The 20,125-nt window shown below is 47.5% G+C and overlaps 1 protein-coding gene across 4 annotated transcripts in view; it reads left to right on the forward strand.

The window, feature by feature from the left end:
* Positions 1 to 11,943: 11,943 nt before the first annotated feature.
* Positions 11,944 to 20,125, forward strand: part of Pacsin2 (protein kinase C and casein kinase substrate in neurons 2) — a 105,431-nt gene continuing 97,249 nt past the window's right edge. For all 4 annotated transcript variants that reach the window (XM_041672304.1, XM_041672308.1, XM_041672307.1 and 1 more), the window contains exon 1: positions 11,944 to 12,084. The gene's annotated coding sequence lies outside the window, so the exon portion shown is untranslated. The remainder of the gene's footprint in view (positions 12,085 to 20,125) is intronic.

Consider the following 20,125-nt stretch of genomic DNA (forward strand, 5'->3'; position numbering starts at 1 on the left):
AACAGTCACTGCTCTTAACCTCTGAGCCATCACTCCAGCCTTATAAATCAATTTTTAAGATGTTCAGTGATAAAAGAAAAACACCTGTTTCTCTACGGCTCGGAGGATGCATGTCCCAGCCGCGCCTATGCTTCCTCTGAGGACGCGTTCCCTTATCAGTGCCTTTCTTCCCTCGCCAGAGGCCTCAGCTGTCACTAAATCTCCTGTGGTGGAATTCCTAGGTGCGATGCAAGCTGGTCGTGAGTGACATGATATATACCCTCAAGGAACAAACCACTCTCAAAACATCATTTGGGATGTTGTGCTGGGTTAGGAGACTTCAGTCAAGTTTAGCGATGGTTATAAGGGGCTCTTTCAGGCCAGTTCAGGGCTGGCTGGATTCATTCTCATTTTTGTGGGGCTTTGTTAAGGAAATGTCAGCTACTTCTGTGTGAAGCTTTATCTGTGTGGGCAGCCATATGGGTGCTGGGTCCTGGCAGTCCCAGGCAGGGTCTGGCACCGGCTATTAGCTCTCTGGGCACACTGTAGGAATGTCCTGACCTGTGATTAGCCTGGCCAGGCTTGGCAGCAGCGGGCTCTCCCTGGTGCCCACATGATACTCCCATCAGCCTTAATGAGCGCACGTGCTGCAATCTGAAACCGGAGCCACGGCTGGAACCAGTTGCGCAGAAAATAGAGCTGTCACAACAGGAAGGGCACGTCCAGAACCTGCCAAGGGACAGCTGGGATGAAAGGGGGGGGGGGTGTTGGCCTGTCTTCTGCCCCCCCCTCCCCCCCCCCCCCCCCCCCCCCCCCCCCCTGGCCACCTGGGAGCTTCTTGGAGTCAGAAGCCTAGAGGAAGGCTGCTGAGGTTACCTTGCGCTGGATTTGGGCTCTCTGGCCTCCCCAGCCTTGGCCATACCCTCGAAGGAGGGTCAAGTGCTGGAGCACCAACCCTTCACATTCCCCTGGCCTCTTAAAAGCCTTCTAGATTTTGCTTATCTCTGTCTTCTCCCAGGACCTGATGCGCCCTGCCCACTTTTTTCTTCCCTTCTGCTGCCCCAGCTAGCAGCTGCTGCTGGGAGGTGGGTCATGTAGCCAGGGACCCGGCCTTATGTGTCTTATGTGTCGATTGAATTCAGTTACAAGGAGGGTAGGGAAACAACACTGGAGAACTTGGGAAGTGGGAGCAAATTTGCAAGGGGTCCCTGACTACTGGGTGGGTCTGGGGGCCACTTTTGCGACTTCTCCAGGCTTGACTTCCTCTCTTAGGAAGGATGATAGGGCTGTCTGGTCTGTGATCTTTGCGGTCTTTTGGCTTTGTGGTTCCGAATCCCAAATGTTGAATACATCTTCCTCCTGGGGCTCTCTGTCACTAACTGCCCGATAGTGGCATTGGTGTGAACTCTCACTCTGCGTGTTTTTTTTAGATGTGTTATTTTTATGTGTGTGAGTGTCTGGCCTGTCTCTACGCATGTGCATCATGTACAATGCCTGGGTTCCTCAAAAGTCGGGAAGAGGGTGTTGGATTCCCCAGAACTGAGTTATGAATGATTGATTGTGAGTCACCGTGTGGAGGCTGGGGAACCCAACCCAAGACTTCTGCAAAAGCAGCAAAGTGCTCTTCACCACTGTACCTGCACCTGAGGAGGAAGGGGGAATTCATCATCACGTGATCCTGACAGCAGAGTGGGGCACAGCTCTAGGTCTCATGACTGAAAACCCATCGGTATCCCACCCTGCTTGGGCCCACTATTCTTGTCTTCTCTTGCCCTCTTTTCCTCTTTTTTCTCCTTTCCCTTTGTTCCCCCTTAAGGTAGGTTTCGTGTATCCCAGGTTGCCCTTTCCTTAAACTTGATATTTATCTAAAGATGACCTTGAACTTGTGATCCTCCCACTTCCATCTTCCAAATCCTAGTATTACGGGAGTGGGAGTCCTGGTTTTATGCCTGGTTTATGTGGTGCTGAGGATTGAACTCAGGCTTTTTGTATGCTAGGCAAACAAACACTCTACTAACTGAGCCACATCCTCTGCCTCAGAAATCTTTCCGTGTATCTGTGTGATGTGTGTGCGCATGTGTGTGTATGTCTGTGGTGTGTGTATGTCTGTGGAGTGTGTATGTGGATCTGTGGAGTGTGTGTGCATTATATGGGTCCCAGTCCTTGCCTTCCCTCCAGCTTACTTGAGACAGGGTATGCTAGTTATTTGCTGCTGTGGGTCTGTCATAGGCTAGTCGGTCTGTGGATCTGTCACAGGCTAGCCGGTCTGTGGATCTGTCACAGGCTAGCCAGTCTGTGGATCTGTCACAGGCTAGGTGGATCTGTCACAGGCTAGCCGGTCTGTGGATCTCTCACAGGCTAGCTGGTCTGAGAGCTTCTCCCCATTCTTCTGTGTCTGTCTCCTATAGGCAGGAGCACTGGGATTGCAGATGCTTTTTACTATATCCAGCTGGTAGATGGGTTCTGGGAAACTAACTGAGGTCCTCAGGCCTCCGGGGCAACACCTTTTACCCACTGAACCATCTCCCTGACCCAGGTTCATTAGCTTCCCCAGACCCAGAGAGAAAAGGAAGTGGGGACCATAAGCAGGCATTCATGCATGTAGAATTATTTAAATGTGGAGTGGAAGCTGTGTGTGGCGGTGTGTGCCTTTAATCCCAGCATTTGGGAGGCAGAGGCAGGTGTGTCACTGAGTTCAAGACCAGCCTAGTCCACAGAGAAAGTTCTAGGACAGTCAGTGCTACACAGAGAGACCGTGTCTCAAAAAAAAAAAAAAAATCAAACAAAATACCCTAAACTTAAAATGGAGTTCGTCTCGCTTGCTGCCCCCACAGGACTGTTGGAAGTGGAACGTGGGTGCTCAGTAATCTCAACCTAGGTGGAGGCTCCCAAGGGGAGGGACAGAGGGCTGTGGGAGTGGGAATGAAGATGACAGGGCAGACAAGTTGGAGAAAGAAGAGATGTATGGTATTTCTCTGTGGTGAGAGACAGCAAACAGGTAATGTCGGCTTAAGCAGGCCAGCTCTAGTCACTCTTAAGAGGCATGGAGTATGGGTGAGGAGAGGGAGGCAGGTGCCTCAGCTGCTTGCTCTGCCCTTGTAGATGCCAGGAAGTGGCTCTGAGGCACAGATGCATCCTGGCACGGGCTAGCACCCATTATCGGTAGGTAGATCCTTCAGGGCATGGAGGGCATGGTACTAGGCACTTTCCATATATGCAGAACTTCATTCAACAGCCAATCCGGGGAGAAAGGCGGGGCTGTGCTCATTCTCCTGATCAGACAAGTCTACAGATGCTGAGAAGTGACAGGCTTGCCCAAAGTCTCCTGGCTTAGATGAGGAATGGTGGGGGAGGCTTTGAAGTTCACCTTTGTCCCAGAATGTCAGTTAAACTATTGGGCCTGGGCTTATTGCACAATTTTCTCTTATTCTCTTTCCTTCCCCGTCCCTGCCTTCTGCCTTCTTTCCGTAAGGTGTCATTGCTCATTGTAGACTATGTGGGAGACAAAAAAGTAGATTTGAGGACAAACATCTGGCCTTTCTCGTGTTGCTATGCTGTGGAAATGTTACCTGGAGTTGCCTGACAGAGGATTGCAGCCTCGGCCTGGGTGGCTTAAGACAATGATGTTTACTCTTCTGCAATTCTGGAGGCTTAGAATCAAAGTGCTGGCAGGGACAGTTGATAAGGAGGGAGAGGGAGGGTGACCTGCCAATACAGATTCCATTCTGAGTCCCAAGTGTCATCTTACGACTTGCAGGCTCCATATCGGTTGGCCTGAAGAGCATCTTCAATTGCCCTCAAAGAATGTGAGGAGATTGTTCTAGACATTTTTTAAAAAATTTTGAAAAGTGTGTGTGTGTGTGTGTGTGTGTGTGTGTGTGTATGTGTGTGTGTGTTTGGGTGCCCTCAAAGATGGTGTGGGATCCCATGGAGTTGGACTTACAGGTGTCTGTGAGCTACCCAGTGAGAGTGTTAGGAATAGAACTCAGGTTCTCTAGAAGAGCAGGAATCACTCTCAACTGATGAGCCAGCCCTCCATCCTCTGATACTTTAAGGTAGGGTCACATGTAGCTCAAACTGCCCTCAACCCAACCTGGCTATGTAGTAGAGGGTGACTGGTGTGGGAGGTCCTTCTGTCTATGTGTTCCTTTTATTGGTTAATGAATAAGGAAACTGCTTTGGACCTATAACAGGGCAGAACGTAGGTGGGTGGGGAAGACGGAACAGAATGCTGGGAAAAAGAAGGGCAGAGTTAGGGAGAAGCCATGGATTCTCTGTGTGAAACAGACACTGGGAATATTACCCGGTAAGCCACTGCCACGTGGCAATACACAGATTAATAAAGAAGGGTTAGTTTGGGATATGAATTAGCCAGAAATATACTTAAGCTATTGGCCAAACAGTATTGCAAATAATATAGTTTCTGTGTGATTATTTCATGACAGGGCAGCTGGGACCAACAAGCAGCCCCTCCCCCAACAGGTAACTGAATTCTTGATCCTCCTGCCACTGTCTCCCAAGTACTAGGATTATAGGTTTTTTGCTACCACACTTGACTGCTTTCTTTAGAGGCAGAGTCAGGCTGAGGAGTTCAGGGTGGCTTTGAACTCTTGTTCCTCCTGCTCCCACCTGTGTGGTGCTCAGATTGTGGTGTGCACCGCCATGACTGGCTTCCTTGGGGAATTTATATCTTTATCTTTTATCAAGTAAAGTTTGGGCCTTGGGGGCTGGAGAGATGGCTCAGAGGTTAAGAGCATTGCCTGCTCTTCCAAAGGTCCTGAGTTCAATTCCTAGCAACCACGTGGTGGCTCACAACCATCTGTAATGGGGTCTGGTGCCCTCTTCTGGCCTGCAGGCATACACACAGACAGAATATTGTATACATAATAAATAAATAAAAATATTAAAAAAAAAGTCTGGGCCTCATTGCATCTTCATTCAAGTTTTACCTGGTCCAATTTGGCACGGATGGTAACACTGTACTAGAGACCCTCCGCATGGGTTTTCCACTTAGTAGAAGTAAGAGTTTCTATCAGGATCTGTGCCCTGAAGTAGTCAAGAGGCATGAGAAGTAGTTGAGATGCGTGGTGAGGCACACCTTTAAAATTCTCTGTAATGCCAGCTCCTGGGGAAAGGAGGCAGGAGGGTCAGGAGTTCAAGGTTATTCTTGGCTATATAGTAAATTCTGGCCAGTTTAGACACCTGAAGACAGTTTGTTTCTGTTGTTTTTTTTAGAAGGTAGTAAGACAGCTCAGCAGGTCAAAGTGCTTACTCTCTAGTCTGTGACCTGAGCTTCATCCCTAGGACCTACAAGGTAGGTGTGTACTTTTGTTGTGTGTATCTCAGCACAGGTGTGTGGCTGCATGCAGGTCCATGAAATGAAGACTCAGAGACACTTGAGAATAAACTTAACCTCTCTGCCACAGCAGGGGGCTCAATCTTGGTGAACTGAAGCACCTTCCCTTCTCCTCTTGGCATTTTTATTTATTTATTTTTGCCATATTTACACTTATCCAACAGATTTCCATATGCTTAGAACAACCTGAATGAAGTTTCCAAAAATACAATGCCAGGTGCAAATAGAGCAACAAAAGGTATCTATAACACAAAGGGGCTGAGTGTTAACTCCAGAGCTAGGCCAGGTATGGCCCAGCAGGAGTTCATGGCTAGCAAGGGTTACTTGTTAACCCTCTGGCACCAGGCCAGCATGAATTTCTGCCACAGACTCCCCCCCCCCCCATGGATTGTCCCCTAACTTTCACACCTATGCTGTGGGATGCACACACACATACAGATATGTGGGAAAAAAAAGGATTGTGTGCAAGTGGAACGACACTGGCTTATCAAGTGCTAACCACATCTTCTTAGGCTATCCTGTAGGTTGTGCCCTGCCCCTCCACCTTGGATGGATTAGGGCAAGTGGCCTACAGCATATGAGAGTGGAGTGTTGTACCCGCCTGTACAATTACATCTGAGCCTACGTGCACAGGCCAAAGAACAAAACATTTAAGTAAGTGGGGGCTGGGCGACTGCCTTCTAATCAGTGACACGTTCATTCTGTGCACTGCTTCATTCCTGAGCCTGCTTCATTCCTGGGTAGATCCAGGGATGGCCCCACCAGTTAACACTTCAGTGTTTCCAGAATCTTAACAATTGGTTAGTGGGTGCTGGAGTTGGAGCCAAGGGTCTTGTGGGCTGAGCCATGTTCTCACCTTCCAATGTGTGTGTGTGTGTGTGTGTGTGTGTGTCCATGTGTGTATTCGAGTGCCCTGACCTTTGTATGCATGTACAGAGGCCAAAAGATTATCTTTGGGTATCCTCCTCTACCACTCTCCAGTTTTTATTTATTTATCCAGCCAGTCAGTCATTTATTTATTAGTTATTTGAGACAGGGTCTCTCACTGAATCTGGGGCTTGCTCTTTCAGTTAGTCTGGCTGTCTAGAAAGTCCCCCAGAATCTTTCTAACGCCTCTCTTCCTAGCACTGGGATCACACACACATGCTACACCATCTGGCTTTTTAGATGGTTTTTGGGAACTGGAACTCAGAGCTTTCACGTCTGTATCATAAGTACTTTACCCACTGAGCTATCCCTCCTGATGCCAATCCCAGTTTAAAAGAATTGAAAGTTGGGTAGAGTTTGGTAGTGCGTATCTTTCAATTCCAGCACTTAGGAGGCAGATCTCTGTGAGCTTGAAGTCAGTCTGGCCCCAAACAAAATAAGCAAAGGTGGAAGTAGTTTTACAGGCTGTAGAGCTCCTGGGACATATTCAGTACTCGCAGGTTATCCTCAGAGCAAGGCAGGCTTAAATTCACGAGTCGTGGTTTTCCTGGACTTATCTGTTTTACAGCTGAGAAAACTGTGCCCCAAAGAAGGGAAGGAACTTGCAGGGTGGAGTGGCTGTTTGCTGCCAAGCTACCCTCCCTACTCAGGCACCCCTGCTTCTTGCATGCCTGAAATGCTCCAGCCAAGAGGAACCCCTTTCTCCCTGTAGGGCTCACTGCTTTCTGGGAGGTCTCTGCTCTTTGTTATATTCTAACCATCTTGAGGCAGTAAAATGTCACTTTTGCTCTTTGTCACACTCTACCCAATTTTGGGCAGTAAACTGTTACTGTGTTTAATATTGTTGTCCCTTCCTTGTCTTTGCTACAGTCACCAAACACATGAGAGCTGCCCCCTGCTTTTTTTGTTTGTTTGTTTTGTTTTGTTGAAGCAAGGTCTCATTGTGTATCTCTGGCTGACCTGGAACTAGCTCTTGTAGACCAGGCTGGCCTGGAACTCACAGAGATCTGCCTACTTCTGCCTCCTGAGTGCTGGGATTAAAGACATGTGCCACTATATCTGGCTATCTCTCCTTATTCTAGACTTTGGAATTACTGGGACTATTTTACCAGCTGTTGTAGTTGGAGCGGCGGGCTGCGTCCCCTGGCACCCGGCTGCCCCCACAGCTAGCTTTACCCGAAATAATTACACGGAAACTGTATTCTTTTAAACACCGCTTGGCCCATTTCTATCTAGCCTCTTCTAGGCTAGCTCTCGCACCTGGACTAGCCCATTTCTAATAATTAGTTCCAGCCTCTTATTGGCTAGCTCTTACATATTGATCTAACCCATTTCTAATAATCTGCTGTAGCCCACGAGCTGGCTTACCAGGAATGATCTTAACCTGCATCTGCCTGGAGTGGGAGAATCATGGAGATTCCTTGACTCAGCTTCTTTCTCCCAGCCTTCTGTTCTGTTTACTCCTCCCACCTATGTTTTAACCTATGAGGGCCAAGCAGTTTCTTTATTGCTTAACCAATGAAATCAACAGATTGATATATGACACTCCCACATCAACTAGCAATACAACTTTCTCAGGGTGTTTTATTTATTTATTGAAAATATTTTGGTCACTGTGAAAATATGTGGGTTCTCTTTGTGGGTTCTCTTTGAGGGAGGGTTGAGACAAAGTCTCACATACCTAGGCTGACCTTGAACTCTCTGTGCAGTTGGAATGACTTTGAACTCCTGATCTTCCTGCCTCTACTTTCTATGTGCTGAGATTACAGGCAGGCACCATTATGTTCAGTCTGAAACCTGCTTTTTATTTTGTTTTAGTTTATTGCATTTTATTTATTTATTTATTTATTTATCTATTTATTGTGTATAGCCATGCATGTAATATAACATATTGATAAAAGTCAAGAGGATAATTTGCAGGGAGTCTGTTATCTCCTTCCATGTGGGACCAGGAAATCAAATTTAAGATTGTTAGTATAATGGATTAAATAAAAATGCTGCAGATCCTTGGCAGCTGCAGCAGCAGAAACACTGCAGGTCCCCAAGTGGTGGCAGTGGGCCATGTGGCAGCAGGCAGTGAACAGTGGGTCCCGAGAGCAGCCAGTCCCAGGCAGGGATGGTGCAGTTCCCTGAGTGGCTGCAGCAGGCCACGAGGAGAGACAGACAGATGGGCACACCATTGGACCATGCTGCAGGTCTTTGAAGGTGGCTGTTCCTAGGCGGGGAGCCACGCAGCGGGCAGGAGACAGAGACATGGATAGGTACGCCATGCAGAGTGAGGCTGGATATTTATTTAGTGGGTTATGGAGGGGAAAGGAGAGAAGCGTGAAAAGAGCAGAGAGAGAGAGAGAGGGAGAGACAGAAGGGGGAAGGGGAGAAGTCGGGAGAGACAGAAGCCTCTTTGAGAGGGACAGGGAAAAGGAAGAGACTCAGGCTGCAAGCAGAAAGGAAGATCTGCCTGCCTCAGTGGATGGGGTGGGGGTGTGGTGTGTGTGTGTGGGGGCTTGTCTCTTAAAGGGACAGGACAGATTATTACAGTTAGGCTTGGCAGCAAGTGCCTTTACCTCTGAGCTATCTTGCCAGTCTCTTGAAAGTGTGTTTTAGGGGGCTGGAGAGATGGCTCAGAGGTTAAGAGCATTGCCTGCTCTTCCAGAGGTCCTGAGTTCAATTCCCGGCAACCACATGGTGGCTCACAGCCATCTGTAGAGAGGTCTGGTGCCCTCTTCCGGCCTGTAGGCATACACACAGACAGAATATTGTATACATAATAAATAAATAAAATAAATATTAAAAAAAGGAAAAAAAGGAAAAAAAAAGAAAGAAAGTGTGTTTTAGGCTGGGTTGTGGTGGTGCATGCCTTTAATCTCAGCACTTGGGAGGCAGAGGCAGGTGGGTTTGAGTCCAGCCTGGTCTAGAAGAGCTAGTTCCAGGACAGGCTCCAAAAAGCTACAGTGAAACCCTGTCTCAAAAAACAAACAAACAAACAAAAACAGAAAAACAAAACAACAACAACAAAAAACCCAAAGTGTTTTTTAACTAGACTTTTTAATCCAGGCTGTATCGTGTAAAATGGCTGATAAAGGACTAACTTTGTCATCCTCTGACCCTGACAGCTCTGTGACAGTGGGTTCTTTATGTGGGAAGGATGTGGCAAAGGGGTGTGGGTGTGTGGTCACTCCCTCAGACACAGGGCAGTCACAGATGGAGACCAAGAGCCATTCTCCAAGCGCCTACTCACAAACTCTGAAAAGCTTATTCTGTCTTCCATCCCGGCCACACATCAGGACGCAGAGGTGCCCAGAGCATCAGTGATGTATGGAAAATCCTTCGTTTGGAGGGGCAAAGGTAGACCTGTTGGATGTGAGTAAAGGGGACTTGGCCAAACTGTGAGATGTCTGTGCAGACATTTACATCTGATAGAGGAAGTATCTGGTTGGTGGGCTGCGCCAGACTTGACACTTCTCCGTGACTTCCGGTGTCCAGGTGAGGTTAGACTCACTAGGCCTTGGTGTGAAACAAGATTATTTGCATGTGTAATGGTATGATGATTAGACCGTGATGGAGTTAGAGACCTTTGGACCTTTGGGAGAAACTTTGGACTTCCAGGGATAGGAGTCTACACCATCAGCTGACCTTGCTCAGACTAGCCTCAAACTCAAGATCCTCCTGTGTGCACTTACTGTGTCTACTGAGCTCCATCACTGTTCTCTCTCTCCGTGTGCATGTGTGTGCACATTCATATGTGTATGTGCATGTCTGTGGAAACTAGAGGTCGTCATCGAGTTATCTTCCTTGTTGGATTTCCTTCTTGTTCACTGAGGCAAGATCACCTGTTAAACCTGGAGCTTCTTGATTCAGCTAGTCCAGCCCTGACTCTTCAGACAGGCTGTGCTGGCTACACTTCTGTGTGGGCCCTGGGGGTTCAAACTCTCGTCCATGTCCATGGCAAGTGCTTAACCACGGAGCATTTCCTCAGCCATTTATCTGTCTGTTTATCTATCTATCCATCTATTACTATTTTGGCATCTCCTCAGCCATTTATTTATTTATTTATTACTATTTTGGCTTTTTGAGATAGGGTTTCTCCGTGTAGCTCTGGCTGTCCTGGAATTTGATCCATAGACCAGGCTGGCCTCAGAGATCCGCCTGCCTTTGCCTCTGGGCTAAAAGAGTGCGCAAAAACCCAGCACATTTTCATTTAAGACGGGGTCTCCTCTAGCCCAAGTTGGCCTTGGACTTCGTAGGTAGCTGGGATGACCTAAAACTTCTGACCCTGCTGTTCTACCTCCCAAGTGCTGCGCCACCACACCTGCCTTTTCTGTACAGTTTTGTTTGCAGGGAGGTTGGGACTGGGTCTCATTACGTATCCCAGGATGACTTTGAACTTTCAATGATTCTCCTGTCTTTGTCTCCCCAAGTGCTGGGATTAATCTAGTTAATCTAGCTTCATTTACTTTTTTTTTTTTTTTCCTTTTTTGAGACAGGGTTTCTCTGTGTAGCTTTGGAGCCTATCCTGGAACCCACTCTGTAGACCAGGCAGGCAGAACTCAGCGATCTGCCCAACGGGCGGGCGATCCACTTGCCTCTGCCTCCTGAGTGCTGGGATTAAAGGCATCTCCCACCGGGCCTTTACTCATTTATGTCAGTGTCTTGCAATGTAACCCTGGCTTGCCTGGCCATTTACTCCTTTTCGTTCTTCTAGTCAGCGTCTTACTCCGTTCTCAGGCTGGCCTGGAACTCTCAGCCATTCTTCTGTGTTAGCTTGTTGAGTACTGGGATCAGAAGCCCTTATCCACTGCTATTTAACTCTTTACACCACAGTACCCAGAAAGTTACCTGCTCTCAACTTCTCAGACGGGTGAGGCAGTGCTCAGGAAGTCATTAGCCATTTTGACTCCAGGGGCTAAGGCCTTATCTGGTTAGTAGGGCTACTGTAAGAACCAAAAGGTCTGTACTCTGCCTGGTGCCCTGAGGGCCATTATCTTTGTCCTCTGGAGGGAAGTTTCTCCACTCCACTTCCTCTTTTTTGTTGACAGGGCTCACTACGTGTTAGCTAGCGTTGGCTAACCTGGAACACCCAGAATGCAAAGACATCCTCTCGCCTCTGCCTTCTGATAGCTGCTGCTACCACTCCTGGCCCGGAGGAAACTTTTTAAATAAAAAAGAATTATGTGTATGTTTGCTTATGTCTGTCCCACCACGTGTGTGCCTGGTGCCCACAAAGGCCAAAGGAGGGCGTCAGATTCCCTGGACTGGAATTCCTGATGGTGATAAACCGCCTTATGGGTGCTTGGAATGGAATCCGGGTCTTCTGGAAAAGCAGCACTCTCTCCAGATCCGAGGAAACTTTCTGAAAGTCCACCTTATCTGAATTCCCAGTCAGGCACGGCAACGCTCCTGGGTGCTAGGAAAACCACAGAACTCCGGCCCGCCTAAGAAAATCCTACCGGGCGGCTCCGGGGCAGTGACCCGTGCTGGCCTCTCAGCGGCTTAAGTAGGCGCTCCTCTTTGACTGACAGGGGAGGCCGCTAATACTCACCCAGGGTAGTCCCCTTGAGCGCGCTCGGGGGCGTGCCGCCTGGGCTCTGGTCTGTCCAATCCGGAGCGCCGAAGGAGCTGTAGGGCGGGGCCTGGATCCAGGCAGCCAATAGGGAGGGCACAGCGGGAGCGGCGGAGGCGGCGCGGTCTCGGCTGGCGGCACAAGCGGCGGCGGGTCTGGGCAGGGCCGGGCAGCGCGGCCGGAGCGGAACGGAAAAGGGGTCAGAGTCGCAGCCCGGCCGGGGCGGCGTGCGTAGCGGAACCCGAGGCGAGCGGCGGCCGAGGTGAGGGGTACGCTGCGACGGTTGGGACGCGGGTCGGTGGCCGCGCCTACCCCTGTCAGGCCGCGCCGGGGCCGAGCGCGCGGGGCCGCGCCGCTCGAAACTTCTAGTCCGCGCGAGAGGGGCCACGAGCCGGCGGGCGGAGCCGGGGAGGTCTGAGGGGCGGCCGGAGCGGGCGGGACCCGCGCGGACGCACTCCTGGGGGCGCTTTGCGGACTGTCCGCCTTCCATTTCCGTCCTTCCCACACTCGGTGTCCGCGGTGGTGAGAGCCAAGCCTGCTTGGAGAACATGACCTAGGGGTGTGTGGCGAGACAGGAAAGGCTGGATGCTGTCCTTTTGACTTTGATAGTTCTCTAGACTCATTGGATCCGAAATGTCAACCACCTCTCTCCTCCCGTGGAACTCAAAAGCCGCGTTCTTCTCTCCCCAGGCTTGCGCCCCCCCCCAGAAGGTCGGCTTTGCTTCCCCCGCCCCCCAGGAGTGGATCGGAGGGGCTGGCTGGGGACCTCATGGCTTTAGAGATTAGACCGGGAAGGAGACACACCCCAGGGATGCTGCGTTCTTGTTGGGTTCTCAAGGGAAGATGACTTTGGTCCGGGGTGTGCACACCATTCCTGGCTCTGGCCGGCTTTCCTTGACCGCAGCTGTCCTGAGGTTTTGTGATTAAGGGGAGTAGGTTGCTGACGGTCTCCAGGGCTACTCATTACGCTGTTTAACAAACACTCCCGCTCTGTCCTGCCTGATGTGAATCTATTTAATCCTGAGTTGTGGATGTGAGCTCACACCTTCCTCCCCCCACTGCAGGTTTTTCCGTTTGCTTAAGTTCTGTTCTTGCGCCCCTGGCATTTGACAGGGCATTGGAGCCCCTCGCAAAGGGATCATCCAGGTGGGCAGTGTTTTGTGTTAGCCTCCGTTTTCCATCGCAGGGCATTTGGAGTCACCTTTTCACAGAAGCACTGAATGAGTTTCCGCGTAGTTAGGACTCTCTTGACTTGGAACGCTTTGGTGTGTGCATTTACACTTAACTGTAGAGTTTGGCAGTCTCTTGGTGAAACTATGCTCCTTGAGTCATGAGGCCACTACAAAGACACACTTGTGTGATGTTAAAGAAACTGACCATTAGGCTGATGGGTACTTATTGCTTGGGAAAGTAATTGATCACGAAGGAGTAGAACACAATTCTCTCTGCAGGATTTTTTTTCCTCCCCCTTCAAGACAGGGTTTCTCTGTGTAGCCCTGGCTGTCCAGGAACTCGACCTGTAGACCAGGCTGGCCTCGAACTCACAAAGACCCGGCTGCCCCTGCCTTTGAGCGCTGGGGTTTTAAAGGTGTGCGCCACCACCGTCCCGTAACTGTGTGAGATTCTTAAAGAATAACTACTCATTTGAAGAGAAGTGGTACTTTAGTTTGTGTGTTTTGGGGAACTACACCTTGTTACTTCTGAACATAATAATTAATCCGAAAGTGTGTGTATGTAAGATAGAACATCTAGGTTTCCATCCTGCCTGATAGAGGCTTTCCCTTGGTACTGAGAGCCAGCACAGATCTCTGATGGCCAGGCGTTTCTAGGGGGAGCAGAGGCATTTTCCCTTAGTTTTGTGGGATTTTGTTTGTTTGTCTGTTTTGTTTTTTAGACACAATCTTGCTATGTAGACTAGCAGACGTGGAACTCACAGAGATTAAATGCGTGTAATACCATACCTGGCCACCCTTAATCTTCCTATTCTTTTCTCTTCCCTGAAACTCCATGTTCATGGGTTAAGGCCTGATTCTTAGACTTCCTGCTTCTGAAAAGGGTCATCACTCAATCCTTGCAGGATGTTATGGAATATCAAATAATAGTAGTAAAATTGCTAACTGTTGTGACAACCTGAAACCCAGGTGTTTCTGGCCTGCCTTATCTACCATCCCATTGTACTTGGCCTTCTGGAAGCCACCCTTTAGATTATGTAGGTAATAACTGTGTTCACATGAGCTGTAGTGGCTGCTCAGTGTTTTTCCAGTTGTTTGGAACCACAGCTGCATACCTGAAGGCAGCCAAGGAAGGCAGGGCTTAGCTACTGAGTCGATTTGCATACTAGGGACAGAGTCCTTTATGACCTCTGCTCATCCTCCTCACACCTGAAGGTAACTCTGAGAGTGTGGTCTAAGTGGGCCTTAACTTGTTCCTGGTGGCTCTCAGTGGTGGTTTTTTGGGATGGCTGTTTGAGAATTTTTTCTGATTTTTAATATTCATTGGTTAAAAGAATTGGTCTCCTAGGGCTGGGGGGGGGGGGGGGATGGTTCAGTCAGGAAACTTGACACCTGAGTTCTAACTCTCAACAAAACAGTAAGGAGGGGGCGGGGAGATGGCTTAAGTGGCTAAGAGCATTTGTTACTCTTACAGAGAGGACCTGGGTTTGTCAGCGCCTACATGGTACCATAACCATCTGTAACTCCAGTCCCAGGGGACCTTGCACTTCTGACCTCTGAGGGCACCAGACATGTACATGGTGCACGTGCATGCATGCAAGCAAACATTCATACACATAAAATTAAGAAATCTTTAAAAAAAATGCAGTGGACAGTGATCAAGGAAGGTACCTGACATCAACCTCTGGCCTGCACATGTACACAACGCACACAGAATAGTTCTCCCACTGGCCACTTGCCTGTAATCCTACCCTAGTCTGAGGCCAGGTTGACTGTGTAGTGAGACCCTATCTCAACAAAGATAGTTCTCCAGGTATTCTACACAACCAGACATTTTTTTTTTTTTTTTAATTTTTCGAGACAGGGTTTCTCCGTAGCTTTTGGTTCCTGTCCTGGAACTAGCTCTTGTAGACCAGGCTGGCCTCGAACTCACAGAGATCCAACTGCCTCTGCCTCCCGAGTGCTGGGATTAAAGGTGTGCGCCACCATGGCCTGGCCAAGGTTTGCATCTTTTTAAAAGACATTTTATTTATTGTGTGTGTGTGTGCGTGTGTATGTATATATACACGCTCATATACATACCTGCATGTATGCATATGCCATGATGTACATGTGGAGGTCAGAGGACAGTTTGCAGGAGTTGTTTTTCTCCTCTACGTGTGGTTAGCAGGGTTGGAACTCAGATTGTCAGACTTGGCAGGAAGTGTCTTTACCTGCTGACCTGTTTCTCCCTGTCCAGATTTTTAATTTTCATTAAAAAAAATAAAAACTTCTATTTTGAAAAAGATAATACATTTATTTAGTGTGTGTGTTTGGATATGCCACAGTGTGCATGTGGCAGTCAGAAGACAACTGTAGGAGTTAGTTCTCGTTAGTTTTCTCCTTCCACCCTGTGGATTCTGGGGATTTGACTCGGGTTGTAAGTAAGGGTTGATGGCAGGTACCTTTACCTTCTGAACCATACTCCCAACCTCTGCTTTTTTATTCTTTACGCACCCTCCCCCAGGTTTCCTCCACTTCGGTTTTGGGACTGGAACTGGGAAAGCTATTTGCCACTAAGCTGTGCCTCTAGCTCATTAAAAAATTTCAGTCTTAGAAATATTCACACATTTCTTGGGTCCAGGCACTGAACTAGATGGAGAAGGAGATTCAGCAGCAGGATACAGTGGTAACAGCTATCAAGAGTCCTCAGTGACCATCTTAGAAAGGAACCTTGCTGGGATATTGAGGAACTTACTGTGTGGCTGTCCTTGGCCTCAGAATCAAGTCAGTCTTCTTGCCTCAGCCCTTCAAGTGCTGACATTTCAGGCTTGAACCATTACGTCTACTTTAATGTAATTTTTCTCCATTCCTAGAATACCAGATGACAGAGTGGGAGATGGATGGAGACCAGAAACCCTGGACTCTTTATAGCCTTCCCTCCACTATGAGGTTAGGATAATATGCATCTCAGGGTCTCAGTATTTATATTTGTAAGATGAGGGGCTTAGAAGTTCTTTTTTTTAATATTTATTCATTTATTATGTATACAGTGTTCTGCCTGCATGTATGCTTGCAGGCCAGAAGAGGCAACCAGATCTCATTACAGATGGTTGTGAGTTACTATGTGGTTGCTGGGAATTGAACTCAGAACCTTTGGAAGAGTAGCCAGTGCTCTTAACCATCGCTCCAGCCTGACTTAGAAGTTCTTAACCTTTGAAATTCTGACAACAGCTATGAGACACCCTCTCCCCAGTCCAGGAAAAGAAGCACATGTGTGAACAACTTGGGGGCCAGCATCCAGGGTAAGGACTGCCACATTCTAGCCCTAAGCCGTCTTCCTCCTGACATGATGGTGGGGTGGTGAGCATAGCTTCCTAAGCTACCTCTTGCCTCAGAAAATCTGTAATCCTATTTTCCCTGACATCTTGGAGCTAATAATAACGATGATATACATACTGGAGGACACACATTCCAAAGGGTTGTCCTCCCATTATTTTGTACTCAAACAGTTGAGTGATTTGAGTTGTGTTAAAGAAAGTGGTGTCAGTCCTGGCCATTGTGTTGTAGAGTCCATTCTGGGTACAGAACTTGGGCTCCTGGATGCCAAGTTGGGGTTTTTCTTTTAGGTTCTGTTCCCTTGGTGGTTGCCATGATGAGTTGTTGGCATCATAAATATCCCTGAATGTCACTTGGAAAAGAAGTTTTGTTCCTCCACCGAGGACTGTTTTTCCTTTGGAATTTAAATCCTAAACACCTTGCTGTCTTGAGAACAAAGAACTTATTTGTTTTATTTTTTTAAATGTTTTTAACCTTTACTTTTAATTTTATGTATATTAGTGTTCTGCTTGCACCATGTGTGTGTTTTGATCTCCTGGAGCTGGAGTTATGGACAGTTATGTGCTACCATATAGGTGCTAAGAATTGAACCTGGGTCCCCTGAGAGAACAACCAGTGCTCTTAACTAGTGAGCCATCTCTAGCCCCCTCGTTTTTGTTTTTAGCCTTTTTCAGAGGGGAAAATTTGTAGAATTTGAGGGCTTTGGGCAGACTTATTTAATGGTGTTTTTTAAAATTTTTGTTGATTAAAGAGTATAAATGATTACTTCTCAGTTGCTTAGCACTTGAAAAAGCTGTGAAGTTAATAAATGTTAAGTGGAAATTAGAAATTGAGTCAGACCTGGTGGTGCACGCCTTTAAATTCCAGCACGTGGGAGGCAGAAGCAGGTGGAAGCCACCCTGGTCTACAGAGTGAGTTCCAGGACAACCACCGCTACACAATGAGACCCTGTCTTGAGACAAAAAAAAAAAATCTCAAGTCATGGAGTTGACCTACCCAAGTATGGCCTCCCTGAGCCAGAATCCCCAAGTAATTTGAAGTTGGGTATGAATTGTGTTGGTCTTATTTTTTTTTTTTCTGTTGCTGTGCTAAAGCACCTTGACCAAGGCAACTTTACTGAAAGAGAGGGTTAGAATCCATGATGGCAGAGCAAAGGCATGGTGGTAGGAACAGCTAAGAGCTCACATCTTGATCAGAAAGTAGGAAGCAGAGTGTGTGTGTATGTGTATGTGTATGTATGTGTGTGTTGGGAATGGTGACATGGGCTTTTGTAAGCTAAAAACCCTCTCCCAGTGGCACATCTCTTCCTAAAGCCACACCTCCTAATTCTTCCTAAGCAGTTCCATAGACTGGGTACCAGGCATTCAAACATAAGAGTCTAAGGGTGCCCTTCTCATTCAAATAACCAGTGACCATGACTGTCCCAACAGTGGCTTCTTGAGACTGTGTCAGGCTCCTAGTGCTTTACAGATTGTTTGTTTATTATATCACAGAGTCTCAACTGTATAAAAAGCAAGTGTTCCTTTAATCCCAGCACTCGGGAGGCAGAGGCAGGCGGATCTCTGTGAGTTCGAGACCAGCCTGGTCTACAGAGCTAGTTCCAGGACAGGCTCCAAAAAACCACAGAGAAACCCTGTCTCGAAAAACCAAAAAAAAAAAAAAAAAAAAAAAAAAAGCAAGTGTTTAAGAAAGGACAGGAAACTTAAAAACTGCCTGGGTTAAATGACGTTTTTCCCCTTATTCTTAAAAAAAATATTATTCTGTGTACATGTGTATGTATGTATGTGTTATGGGCACAACAAGTGCATTTACCTGCCAAGCCATCTGTAGTGGTTTGAGTAAGAATGGTCTCTATAGGCTCATACAGTTGAATGCTTAGTTATCAGGGAGTGGCACTATTTGAGAAGGCTTAGGAGGTGTGGCCTTGTTGGGGGAAGTGTGTCACTAGGGGTAGGCTTCAAAAGCCCATGACAGGCCCAATCTCAGGCTCTGCATAAGGATCAGGATGTAGCTCTCAGCTACTTCTCCAGCACTACGCCTGCCACCATGCTCTCTGCTGTGATGATAAGCCTCTGAAGCTGCAAGCCAGCTACAATTAAATGCTTCCTTTTGTAAGAGTTGCCTTGCTCGGGGCTGGAGAGATGGCTCAGTGGTTAAGAGCATTGCCTGCTCTTCCAAAGGTCCTGAGTTCAATTCCCAGCAACCACATGATGGCTCACAACCATCTGGAATGAGATCTGGTGCCCTCTTCTGGCCTGCAGACATACACACAGACAGAATATTGTATACATAATAAATAAATAAGTAAATATTTAAAAAAAAAAAGAGTTGCCTTGCTCATGGTGTCTCTTCACAGCAATAGAACAGTGATTAAGACACCATTTCACTGGCTTATTTCTGATGAAAATAAACAACCTGGTCAGATGTGTTGGTTACTCAGGCATTGGCATTTGTAGTACTGTATTGAGTAGAGTCTCCTTCAAGCATGGTTAGTGTGGAGGAGTCCCTTGTCCTCCTATCATGTCATCCTGATGCTTATCAGGAGTCAACCAACTAGTTTGTGATTGTGGCATGGAAAAAGTGTCTGTTTGTGGGCTAGAGAAATGGCTCGGTGGTTAAGAGCACTGTTCCTTTTCCAGAGAACCAGAGTTCAATTCCCAGCACCTACATAGTGGCTAACAACCTCTTGTTAACTCCGGTTGCAGGTGATCTGATGTCCTCTTCTGGCTTCTGTGGGTACTGCATGCATGTGGTACACACATGCAGGCAAACATGTATGTGCATAAAATAAAAAGTGTGGGTGTGTCTGTATCTGCGCACTTCAGGTGGGTTCCTTAAATACTAGAGAGGACAAAGCAATCATATACAGTTTTGCTTTATGAGATGAGAAGCCTCCCCAGGAAAGGATTTACCTTGCAGAGAAACTTGGTAGAGGTTAATGGCAAATAGTTCTGAAACGTTAAGCAGTAGATAATTATCCAAAGTAGAGCCTGGTGAGGAAGTGAGGCTACCTGACAGTAAGACCTGAAACAGCCTGGGAGCACCAGTCTGCTGCTCTTATGCAGCAGGGTGCAGAATGCGCCTGCCACAAACCTTCACTGACTCCACTATATTTACAACCACTTACTCTCATCAGGAACTGGCACCATACATTGGTTTTTTTTTCCCTTCTATGGGCTTTCTGCTTTCTTCTTAGATGCATATGGTCTCAAACTCACAGAGATTTACCTTCCACTGCCTCCTGAATGTTTGGATTAAAGGTATGTGCTTACCTTGTGTTTTTAATGTGTGTGTGTGATTTTCTGCAGGCATGTATTTGTGGAGGTCTGAGGAAAACCCTTGGGAACCTGTTTTTTTATTTGTTGTCTAGTGTGATTGGGGATCAAATGCAGGTTGTCAGTCCTGTATTTGATTACCTGTATGCAGAGCCATCTTCATAGTCCCTTTGTTTTTTTTAATTATTTGTTTTATGTCTGAGTATTTTGATTGCATGTATATGTGTAGCACATGTTTGACTGTGGTCCAATTAGGTGAGAAGAGGGTGTCAAAGCTCCTGGAACTAGAATTGTAGACAGTTGTGAGCTTCCATGTGGGACCTCTGGAAGAATAATGTGTGCTCTTAACTATTGAACCATCTTGCCAAGCAGTGGTGGCACACACCTTTAATCACAGCACTCAGGAGGCAGAGGCAGGCAGATCTCTGTGAGTTCGAGGCCAGCCTGGTCTACAAGAGCTAGTTCCAGGATAGGCCCCAAAACCACAGAGAAACCCTGTCTCGAAAAACAAACAACAACAAAAAGCACAAAAATAAAA

Source organism: Microtus oregoni, unplaced genomic scaffold (assembly GCF_018167655.1).
Source record: "Microtus oregoni isolate MIOR12 unplaced genomic scaffold, Mior012 000022F_ref0000154, whole genome shotgun sequence".
Classification (NCBI taxonomy): Eukaryota; Metazoa; Chordata; class Mammalia; order Rodentia; family Cricetidae; genus Microtus; species Microtus oregoni.